Below are 12,311 nucleotides of genomic sequence, written 5' to 3' on the forward strand. Positions count from 1 at the left end.
AGGGCTCCATGGTTAGTGCTGGGATTATGTGTCACCACGCCTGGCTCTGTTCCCAGTGTGGCCTTGAACTCACAGAGATCCTGATCTCTGCCTCCCTAATGCTAGGATTAAAGGCGTGTGCTACCACTGCCTGACCTCTATGTTTAATATAGTGGCTGGCTTTTTCTTCTGATCCTCAAATAAGCTTTATTGGGGTGCACAGATAAAATATCATCACACATAACCAAGGGGACTAGGCAAGCCCTTAATTTTAATCCTGTTACATAGCGTGTCATAGATAGTGGGGGTTCAATTCCTGCCAATGTCTGTATGAAATCTTAAATGTCGAGAACACCGATTCTCAACTGAAATCAGAAATTGGCTGGGCAAAAGGAAGTCAGCCCTCTCCTGAAATAGTCCTGCAATCAGCAGAAATCTCTACCGCATCAATCAAAAGGGTTCGCAGCCAGTAGTCACTGAACCAAGGAAAGTGACCTTCACACCCTCCCACTCCTGTCCCGTTCCATACTCTTGTTAGCTTCAGTTGATTGATGGCTTCCAGAAAAAGATGATCCATCACTGTTGGATGAGCAAAGCTTCTGCCGGGACGTGTAGGTCATTCCAGCATTTTGTAAAAGTGAGACAAAATATGAAGTCTAAAAAAATGCCAACTCATGGGAAATAAAGAAAAAGCTCCATAGAGTATGGTGTTGCCAGGTGCCAGTGAGATTAACACGGGTGGAAGATGGATAGATCTGCTTTGGAAAACAAAGCGTATGTAGTATAGAAAAACATTCATATTACAAACCCATTTTAAGGCCTGGGGAATGATTTTAAATTCACACCAGCAAATACACTATCAGAATAGTAACTGGGAAACCCAGTGCCTAAGACCAGGGTCAGCCACCACTTAGACCACGTCCCGGCAAATGCCAGGCTGTGCATTAGCTGCCTTCCCTATGGTGTGCAACCCAATCCTTAATTCTGCTGAGGTCAAAGTATAGGGTTTGGGTTTTGTGTTTGTTTGGGGGAGGTTTTTTGTTTGTTTTGTTTTGTTTTGTTTTTGAAAGTGAGAACCCCCTCCTGGTCATGCATGGAGCTAGTACATGTGAACACCAGATCCAAGTCAGAGGTTTAGTCTAATGCCCACACTATTACCAAGCTGCATGCGCATCTCACTTCCTCCCCAATTTTCAGAAAGGAGGAACAGGTTTAACTAACGATGGTTATGAAAATAAAATGGTGAGTCTTAAAACATGTGGTACCTATAAAATGAGAGGGCAGCGTTACTCTTTACAGAGATGCACCATATGCCTAGACACAGTGAAACACTCGGGCAAAGAAATGGTCTTGAACAGATATAGCAGCACATCGTATTTTGAAGGAGAAAATAATTGGGAAATTGTCAGTTCTTCCTAAGAGATTTCATGAGTTTTGCATAATTTCAATAAAATATATATATCATTTTTCTCAAAGCCAGACAAGTTAATTATATATTGTATTTAAAAGAACAAATAAGAGTAACCATGGAAACACTAAAACAGTAAGGAAGGGAGACTATGCCCCTCTGGATATTAAAGTGTGTTGTGAAGCCTTCGCTCCGAGCAGTCTGGCTAACAGATGGACCAAGAGATAGAAAAATGAAGCCCCAAAATACACCAGACTGAGCATGGCAGTTTAGGATGCCATAAAGGCTGCATATCTCAGATCAGAAGAGGAAAAATGGACTAATGGACAGCTGGTTAGTTATGCAGAGAGAGATCACACTAAAGCCACTTCCCACACAGCACACCTGAATTAATTCCAAATGGGTCTTAAACGTGAAATCAACAAGCTGCATAAATATCAGGAAACGGTCAGTGACTCTTTTCCTTCCTGTGACTTAAAATCCAGAAGTCATCAAGGAAACGAGATCAATTTGATCACATAAAAATAAAAATATTCACATAAAAATTAGCATTAGAAAAATCAAATAATAAATAGGGATGATGGTAGAAGATTTACCAATTAAGCCACTTGTAACATGTTCCCATCCCTAATAAGTAGAGAACTCTCAAAGAATATAAAAATACTGTAGAAAAATGGCCAAATGATACTATTTACAGAAAAGAGAAAAGTAAAAATGGCCAAATGATACTATTTACAGAAAAGAGAAAAGTGAATGTCTTGTAAAAACACAGACAAAATTACAAATGTGTAGCAGTGTGCTCTATGTTAAGGCTCAGGAAAACAGGTGGGAAACTCAAGTCCACATAGTCCCAAGAAGTGGGCCTTGGGTTAGGTCTAGAATAAGCTTTGTACTTTCCCCATTGGCCCAATAGTCCCCCTTCTAAGAATGCTCTCAACGGCCCAGTAGAAACCTTCTCAATGGTATAAGGTTAAGGACATTTGCTGTAGCACTTTTTGTAACAGCAGAAGAACAGACAGGACCCTGCGGCTACCAGCAGGGCAGGTAAACTCCGTCCTTTTACAGCATGGAGTGAAATGTTCCATTCATAGGAGTAGAAAAGCACTCAGGATTGTCAGATCAGTGGTTCTCCACTGCACATGATTTTGCTACATAGTCCCCTCCCCCCCAAAAAAATGCACCATTAAGTGAAATAGACAAGGGTAAAAGAGTGTCTTAGTTCGGGTTACTACTGCTGTGATGAAACACCAGACCAAAGCAACTTGGAGAGGAAAGGGTTTATTCAGCTCAAGCTTCCACATCACAGTTCATCATCAAAGGAAGTCAGGACAGGAACCTGGAGGCAGGAGCTGATGCAGAGACCATGGAGGGGTGCTGCTTACTGGCTTGCTCCCCATGACTTGCTCAGCCTTCTTGTAAAACCCAGGACCACCAGCCTGGGGTGGCCCCACCCACAATGAGCTGGGTCAAGTTGATATAAAACTATCCAGCACACTGGGTTTCTTTCTCAATCATTCTCCATATTACTTACTAAGGTGGAGTCTCTCAATGAACCCAGAGCTTTTCAATTCAGCTAGTTTAGCTATTCAACTTGCCCTGGAGGGTCCCTTGTCTCTGCTGCCCCCACGTGTTGGGAATACAAATGGGACTGATTCAGGCACACTAGGATTACAGATGGGCTGGCTGGCTGTCATGCTTACATGGCAAGTGCTTTATCCACTGAGATGCCTCCCTTTCCCTATAACAATTAAAATTTTGTCAAACTTCCTGTCTTAGTCCATTTTGTGTACTGTAACAGAATACAATGGAATGGATAATGTATAATAAAAAGAAATCTACTCATAGCTCAGTGTTCAGATATCAACATGCTGTGTGAGGCCTCCTTACACCATCATTCCACAGAGGAGGGAGTGAAGGGGAGAGGCTCCCCATGGCTTGCTCAGCCATGAGTGCGCCCCCAGCGCCCGCTCAGGCTTCTGCTGCCACACATCCTGAGTGCCTCGCAACCCCACTGCCGCAAACACCGCAACAGATTTGGTAAGATACCCGGGAATTCCCAAGAAAAATCTTTCCTGCATTAAGAATGGGAAAAATCACAACGCAGGGCGTTAGGGCCGCAACGGATGGCCTGGACATGGAAAAAATAAATGAAGGAATAACCAACTTAGCTGAGCTTGACATAACGCTGCCTACAATTACTCTCAGTTTGGTCATTCATATTTTATCCCTTAAGAAGTGGTTTGATAACTGTACCAAACATGAAAACTTGACTGAGAAGATACAAGCCTCAGAAAAACCTACTAATAAAAATAAGAAAAATACTCAGACACAGACGGGAACTTAGACAAGAACCTACAGCACCACTGCATGATGAAACTGAAGAGGAGTGGCCCAAGGTTATTAGAAAACCAACCTTAGTTTATCCAGTTACTGTGCAAGAACAACCAGCAGACTATAGGCATCCCCAAAGTTATACAGAAGTTAAATGGGATTTAACAGATGTACCACCACCACACCAGTGGGCACATCTTGCTTGGCAGGGCGGCATTATCATTTGCAGGGTTCACATCTGGGTAACTCTGTGGATAGCAGAGCACCTCCCTGGCCTGTGAAGGCAAGAAGCTCCATGTCAGCTCCAGCGCATATGCAACCAAGGGCTGTGGTGTCTCTAGCAACGGGGCCTCATCCTCTAGGCAGCCAAGGGGAATGGCAATCCCCTGTATCCTTTGGAAAACGTGGGATATTCTTGACCATAGTGTTCGAAGGCTTGGCTAGAGCAACTCAATAAGAAGACAAAAGAAAAGGAAACAAATAGGAAAAGAAATGAAATATCCTTATTTCTATGCATCAAATACCCTAACGGCTACAGCAGAACACTCCTGTAACTGATGCGCACTTTCGGCAAAGTGGCAGGCTACAACAACAACAACGTGAAAATGAACGGCCTTCCTAGATGCCAATGACACACTGAGAAAGAAACCGGGGAATCAATCCCAGTCACACTAGCCTCAGAAGCAAAATACCTTCAATAAACTTAACCAAGGAAGTCAAGGACCTGTAAAATAAAACTTTAAAGCACTGAAGAAAGAAATACGGGAGATAGAAAGATGAAGATGAAAAGACTTCCCCATGCTCCTGGATGGGCAAAATTAACTTTGTAAAGATGGCCAGTCTACCGAAAGCAGTCTACAGACTTGAAACAATCCCAATCAAAATCGCAACTTCATCCTTCACATAAACATCTTAGAAACCAAAAATGGAAACCAAAATATGGAAAAACAAAAGACACCACATAGCCAAAGCAAATAATAATAATAATAATAATAATAATAATAATAATAATAATACTGTTAGCCTAGTGGTTCTGAACCTTCCTAGTGCTATGACCCTTTAATAGATTTCCTCATGTTGTGGTGACCCCAACCATAAAATTACTTCATTGCTACTTCATAACTGTCATTTTGTTACTGTTATGAATCATAATATAAATATCTGATATGCAGGATATCTGACATGCAACCCCAAAGGGGTCATGACCAGCAGATTGAGAACCACTGTGCAAAAGGATCATCCTTCTTGGCGTCAAGTAACCCTACAGAACCGTGATGATAAAAAGAGCAGGGTCTGGCACAAAAACAGACATGTAAATCACTGGGGTAGAACAGAGCCACCTGACATTCAACAAAAGGGCCAAAACTGCACACTGGAGAAAAGGTGGCCTTTTCCACAAACGGTGCCGGGGAAACGGACTCTCCACATGTAAAGGAACGGATCTAGAGCCTTCTCTCCCTCTATGCACAAAAGGAACTCCAGCTGGGTCAAGGATTGAAACACAAAACCTGAAACTTCAGAAGGAAAAGCAGGGAGTGAACTGCAAAGTACAGGCACAGGTAAGAGCTTCCTAAATAGTGTGACAGCCGCTCGGGCAGTAAGGCCAATAACTGATGAATGGAGCCTTGTGGAGTTCAGAGCTGTCTGTGCAGTGAAGGGGACTGTCAGTCAAGTGAAGAGGCAGCCCACAAAATAAGAGGAAGCGTTTGCCAGGACTGTTACCTGATGATGCTCTCCCAGTTTGCCAAAAGCCCCTGGGTGTCTTTTCTTTTTCTTTTTTTTTTTGGGGGGGGGGTTGTTTTTTGTGTTGTTGGTTTCATTTTTGTTTTTAAGACAAGGTTTCTCTGTGTAGTCCTGGCTGTCCTGGAACTTGCTCTGTAGACCAGGCTGGCCTTGAACTTATGCAGATCCACCTGCCTCTGCCTCCCAGGTGTTGGGATTTAAAGGCGTGCACCACCACCTTTTCTTAAAAGTTTTTTTAAGTTCTGAACCAGATATGCCTGGCTCAGAAGTAAGTAAATAAATAAACAAACAAACATCTCAATTTTCCTCCTTGTTGTTGCACTCAGAAGATGTCTTTCATTCCCATCCCTTTCCTCTCTACTTTGAGGAGTCACTCCAGCTGTCCCATCACTAGTTTTAAAACAGGATGTAGTTCTGTGACGTGAACTGAGATGTCTCCAGTCAGAAGCCGAACTAAAACCTGTAAGCTAGAACAATTAGAAGTCATGAGCAAGGCTGTCAACAAGAATGGTTAGAGTCATGAACTTCAGAGGAAAAAATTCAAAGGTAGAAATGTTAGAAATGAACTTGAAAATGTTCCATCTGGTCAACCTCTCATTAATACCATGAATAGAAGAAAAGACTTGGTGCTACACACAAACCATGTACCAACAAATTCATTTATAGCTGCCTATTGATTGAAGTTTTAAAATACAGGAACCAGAGAAGACAGGTATGAGGTGGGAGAGGACTCTAGGGGATCAGGATCAAGGAACAGAAAAATAAATGAAAGGAAAACATTAAGAATAAAGAGTTGAGCCGGGCAGTGGTGGTGCAGGCCTTTAATCCCAGCACTCAGGAGACAGAGCCAGGCGGATCTCTGTGAGTTCAAGGCCACCCTGGTCTACAGAGCAATATCCAGGACAGGCACCAAAACTACACAGAGAAACCTTGTCAAGAAAAAAAAAAAAAAAGAGTTGAAGCATTCAAACTTAGACTCAAAGGAGCTAGACTATTTTAATTAAGATGATATTTCAATCTTGAGTTGGAAAAACAGTGAGGGGCAAGAATAAAATTGAGGGAGGTGCAAGGTACCTTAGCAGTAGCTGCGATTAAGAAGCTCAAAGAGGGCTGGAGAGATGGTTCAGCAGCTAAGAGCACTTGCTGCCCTTTCAGAGGATCCAAGTTTGGTTCCCAACACCCATTTCAAGCAGCTCACACTGCCTGTTATTCCAGCTTCGGATCTGACGCCCTTTTCCAGACTCTGCAGGCAGCTGCACACATGTGGCATACACATGCATATGCAAAAATGAAAATAAAAATAAATCTTAAAAAAATCAAAAAGTCATCTATACAAGTTGGCGAGTCAACAGGAAATTTTCTTCCGTGATTATAATCCAGAGATTGTAGCTTCCTCTAGAGGCCTGACCCCCACTGTTGGCCCGGGATAGGCTTTAGATTTGGGGTTCCATGTGTCAGACTCCCTTTTTTAACAAGGAAAATGACTACATGTTGGAGAGAGGATAAGCATTCTAATCTGTTCTTCTCCACACCCTCTTGATGGCTCTGATACTTCGTGTTGTGATGGTCATCTAGTTACTAAACACATTCATCACAGCCAAGGCATCTTCCACATCTCCCCCCTGTAACTCTCTCTCTCTACTAGCTACAGTCTAAGGAACTGGCTTAGTGGAGGTCTTCCCCATAAGACTGGATATGAAAATACAGAAGAATGGGAGGGTGACGTGTGGTTCAGAGCACATGCTAATATTTGTTAAATACTGAACAGCACATAGGCTACATGTCTAGTACTACTCAGTGAACAAAACAAGAAAAGCCCCTGTCATGAAGCTTATATAACAGTGGGAGACAGACAATGAAGATAAGTCAAATGTCCACTACAGAAGAAACACTTGAGGTCTCTAACACAGGGCTTTTTAAACTCTGACTGACTGTCACCCAAGAAATTATTATGTGTTCTCTAGCACATAGGTATATATAATAGATATGTAAGCATTTACTAATAATATTAAAACTATAAAATTTTAAATTATTCTTTGACATATATATAACTTTATTATTTACTACATATTAAAGTATTGCAGCCCATGAGACCAACTCCCAGGACTGCTCCAGGATAATAAAAGGAAATGCCAACAGAGTAGCGGGACTTAGGAATTATTCTTATTTATCTGAGGGAATAAGACTCACACGTACTGAAGATCGCTTTCTTATTTTCTCTCACTTTTCTTCTTCTCTCTCTTTGTTCTGCATCCCCTTATATACATCCCACAGAAGACAATAAAAAGTTATATCTGAGGAGATGATGGCAACACGTGGTTACAAGGTTCCTGGTGTGCAGGCTGTAACCTGAGGCTGGGGGCACAGTGCCCAGTGAGACAAGCCACTGAGGAATTAGTGCAGGGAGCTGGGTCTTTATCAGCCAGACTTTAGCAAGTGGGGAACTGGCACCAAGTTGCTTTATGCCTGACCTTGGTTCTACAATTAGACACCTGGGAATTGGTCCTTGTGTATATTCTTTCGAGGTTTATCTTATGAATTCATTTGTAGGGGCATCTAGTCTGCTTTGAATTTGTTTTGAGGTTTCAAATCAGCTAATTGTATGTGGCTGTCTAGAAATGGGGAGACATTACTGTTTTCTTATGTTAGCCTGAGCCAATATATATATAAAACAGGGCCTAAGTGTTTTGCAGTCCTTATGGAACAATAGATCTAGTTATGAAGCATATCCTAGTATATTTTCTATTTATCAAAATTGTATAGCTTAAGAAGAAATCATCTTCCTGACAATCCACAGATAAATGTGCCCAGTGTATTCATGGAGAAAACACACTACCAACCCAGGCTACAGGAGAAGACCCCATAGCTGTTTGAGGAAGAATTGTGGTAGCACACAAGGAAATCACAGACAGAAGCAGACAGCATTCATAGTAGCCTGTGGCCTCATAAGCCTTGCTTGACAAGGTTCTTCCATCAGAGAGTTATTCATCTGGTGGGCTGACCTTATGAATATCAGTTGTCATCTGCTGTGTAGTCTTATAGCCTCTGGCATTAAAGCAAGTTTGCACACTAATGATATGACTGTGTTTGTTTTTATACAGAGAATCTTAGCTGGATGTTTGGTACTGTAGGACATAGAGTCTCTTCAGAATTTCTTAGTGTGTGTGTGTGTGTGTGTGTGTGTGTGTGTGTGTGTGTGTAGTTTGGGGGGCAGGATTTTTCTGTGTAGTCCTGGCTGTCCTAGAACTCATACACACTGTAGTCTGGAACTCAGTGATCTAACTGCCTCTGCCTCCTGAGTGGTGGGCAATTAAAGGAGTATGCCAGTGCACTCAGCTGATCCATAATTTGATTTTGTGATCATCAGTGATGAGAATGTCACATAAATATATAGTACAAAATGGTGGTGGAAGTATGTTTGGGGTCATTTCAGAAACTGGAAATTTTGTTGTGATCACAAGCCAAAATTCACTAAATTTTTTTTTTAATGAAACACAGGTCAGGAACTCAAAATGGGTATTTTTAAAAAATCAAACATTCAATGCAATATAAACACAAAGCTATATTAATTAATACTTGAATACTGAAGAATTATAGCAGGAAAATATTAAACTTTGTTGCCCATAATTAAACCACTATGTTTCCATAGGAGCACAAAATATTGTGAGTGCAGTAGAACATTGCAATTTTTAACATGCAGTGCTCTCAAATGTGAGGCAAGGCATTTCCAGCAGTGTCCTCTGGCTTTACTCGGCCTGATGACATCGCACACAGTGTGTAGTATACATGTGTGTTCAGAGCCAAGAGGACAGGGAAGTCACATGACACAACAAAGACAAATACATCTTGGCTGGATTGTGCTTGGTTTTGAGTTAATCCGGGGGCACTGCACACTCAGAAACCTTTTCTTGTTACTAAATTTTTCAAGCACCCACATCCCGTTACATGGCTCAGAGCTCAACAGCCTGGCTCTCGAAGGTGACCTCAAGGCCTCCTCAAAGTCCCAAGGTATTCCTGACTCATCCACTGCCCCAGGGCTTCAGCTGTGAGGCAGCGCTGAGATATTCCTCTGGCTGCTGGAACATGCTTGTCCATGCACAGATAATGAAGTGCTGAGAAATTAAAACCTCGACCACAGGCGGCAGCCCTCCCCCCAGACTGAGAGCCCATGGGTGAACAGCTCAGTTTCCTTATGCATCAGATAGACCAAAGGTATGCCAAAGGTAGACCTCCTGAGGTCCCCATCAGGACTTGGTCCCAGATGCCTGTGACCTGCTAGATGACACTCTCGAGCTGACTTCCCTTCCTGTAATGCTTAGTCTTAGATGGCAACTTGATGGGATGTGGAAGCAAGCTAGAAGACTGGCTTGGGCACATCATTTGCAAAGATTAACTGATGGGAAAGATGTGCCCTCAGGGTACCCAGCATCTTCCAACTGATGGAGAAAGAGTAATGTGAACTGGGTGCCTGCCTGCTCTTCTGTCTGAACCCGTGAGTCTGAAGCCACTGATCCCCTCTTGCATGACTACTATAAGACTCCTGCTTCTTCAGACTCCAAGCCTGAGCTGAACACCAACCAGCAGCTCTCCAGGCTGTTCCAGCTCCTGTTTGGGACAGCAGAGCATTCACTTCCAGGGCAGAGGTCTTCACCTCCAGAGTAGAGGCCTTCACCTCCAGGGCTGAGCAGCTACTGGATTCTCTTCCTTTTCAGCATTCAGGTAGCCAGTGCACATCTAGCCAGTCAATAAACCATATATCTCTAATTCAAACACATATAAAATACACACACACACACACACACACACACACACACACACACACACACACTATTGGTTCATTTCCTCTAGAGACCCTGTCCAATATGCATCCCCAGTTCACTCTCCCATATCCCTACTGGACTTCTTGAGAACACCTCCCATATTTAGACTCACACATAAAACCTTCTCCAAGATTTTGTCTCTGAGGAATACTTGTGTTCAGGGAAAACACAATCCAGGGAAGGGGGAGATGAAGTGTCAAATGTGTGGAGCTTTATTTACAGCAAATGATGGGGAAAGGATTCACTGATGCATGGGGAGACGTGACTTTGAGTGAAGAGGTTACTTCTGATTCTAAGCAGTCACTGTCAGGCCTTCAACACCAGAAACACGGTAGACCACCAGTCCAGACTGTAAGAGGGTGGGGGAGGGGGAGGGAGGAGGGCACGTCCTGTTTCTAGTGTTTGAAAACAAAATGCTCATCCCTAATCATCTGGTGTGGTTTGGACTTTCAATGCTGAAGCAAAGCACTGATTTTCCGTCACAGCCTTTCCATATAAATGTTGGTGAGACCCGTGGGACTTGGTGCCTTCCTATTCTTACCATAAGGTGCTATGTCAACTGCCTTGGTTCAAGGCCACAAAACTAGCTTGATACTGAGACACTGTCTCCCAGAGGGATTATCAATAAAATTTCATAAACCTGGCGGGGATTCATGTCACATTCACTTAGAGCCTCTACAGAATAAAATGTCACTCCTTCTAAAGCAGAATAGGGACTCTCACGGGGACAAAAACACATCCAGACCCTTAATTCACATTCTGTAAAAGTAACAATGTGTTGTTCTCCGTCCCTTGTCAACAAGTGCAGAGCATGTCCTTCCTTGTCTCTGCCGCCTCTCCTACTCTCATGGGAGGGGAAAATCCACCAGAGGCAGGGGAATGTCAGGATGACCCCGAAGACCAACCAGCCACTGAACCGTGTCCTCTAGGAGGGGGAGAAAGCAAACAAAAACCTTCTTGAAACATGATATGAGGGTTTTTAAACTGCTGGCCTCCTTGAAGAGCTACTGGCATTTGGCTGCTGGGAAAGGGAGAGGCAGGATGTTTTCAGGGCTGTGGCCCCTGGTAACTGTCCATGCTCCAGTCTAACACTAATTAGACTCAGTGTGTGTGCGTGTGTGCGTGTGCATGTGCGTGTGTCTGTGTGTGTGTGTGTGTGTGTGTGTGTGTGTGCATGACATGAAGTTGGAGGCAAATGCAGTATCAGGGGGCCTCTTGGAGCAGTTAAAGGGGGTAGGGGGTTGTATGCACATATGAAATTGTCAAAGAATAAATTTCAAAATTTTTAAATGCCATCTTGACGACAACAAAATTAACTGACCTTAGACCTCCAGAATATGCGAAAAGTATATTCTTTCTTCTACTTGAGGACAATGTAATCTCTCTTTCCCTCTCCCACTCCTCCCCTGCCTCCCTCTCTCCTTCTCTCCCTCTCTCACTCCCTCCTTCCCCCTCCTATTTCCCTACTTCTGAAAAAAATCCTGCACTCAAGCTTGTGCCTGAACATCACCGTTGTCCTTTCTATGGCCACCCAGACAGATGTCCCCTGGTATCCTGCAACCTTCTGTTCAACCGAAGCTCATGAAGGACGTGATCACGAACCTATATAAACATATTTGTTGCAGAAAAGACATACCCTATATATGAGGTCAGAGAGAGAATGACGACACACTCTCAGCATCGCTGACTTCCTGCTGTTTGAGTGGTCCAGTCTCTTCCTCAGACAGGGTACATTGTCTCACTACACCTCACTAGATGTATCCCCTTCTGCAGAAACATTTTCTATTAAAGGGTGCTTGCTCCAGACAAGATAACCTATTCCATTTTCAAATGCTTGTCAAATTATTGTTTATATTGACTCAACCTCTTTATTCCTTATGGAACTAAAATTACACTCCTGTTCCACAGGGAAGCCTTCCTTCTGACACACTGTGGATGTCACTGTCCTTGTTAAAGGATGGTATTCCCAACTAAGAACTATATTTGGTCTGATAAATAACTAAATCATCAGGATTCTAAACCAACAGTTT

Source organism: Peromyscus eremicus, chromosome 10 (genome assembly GCF_949786415.1).
Source record: "Peromyscus eremicus chromosome 10, PerEre_H2_v1, whole genome shotgun sequence".
Classification (NCBI taxonomy): Eukaryota; Metazoa; Chordata; class Mammalia; order Rodentia; family Cricetidae; genus Peromyscus; species Peromyscus eremicus.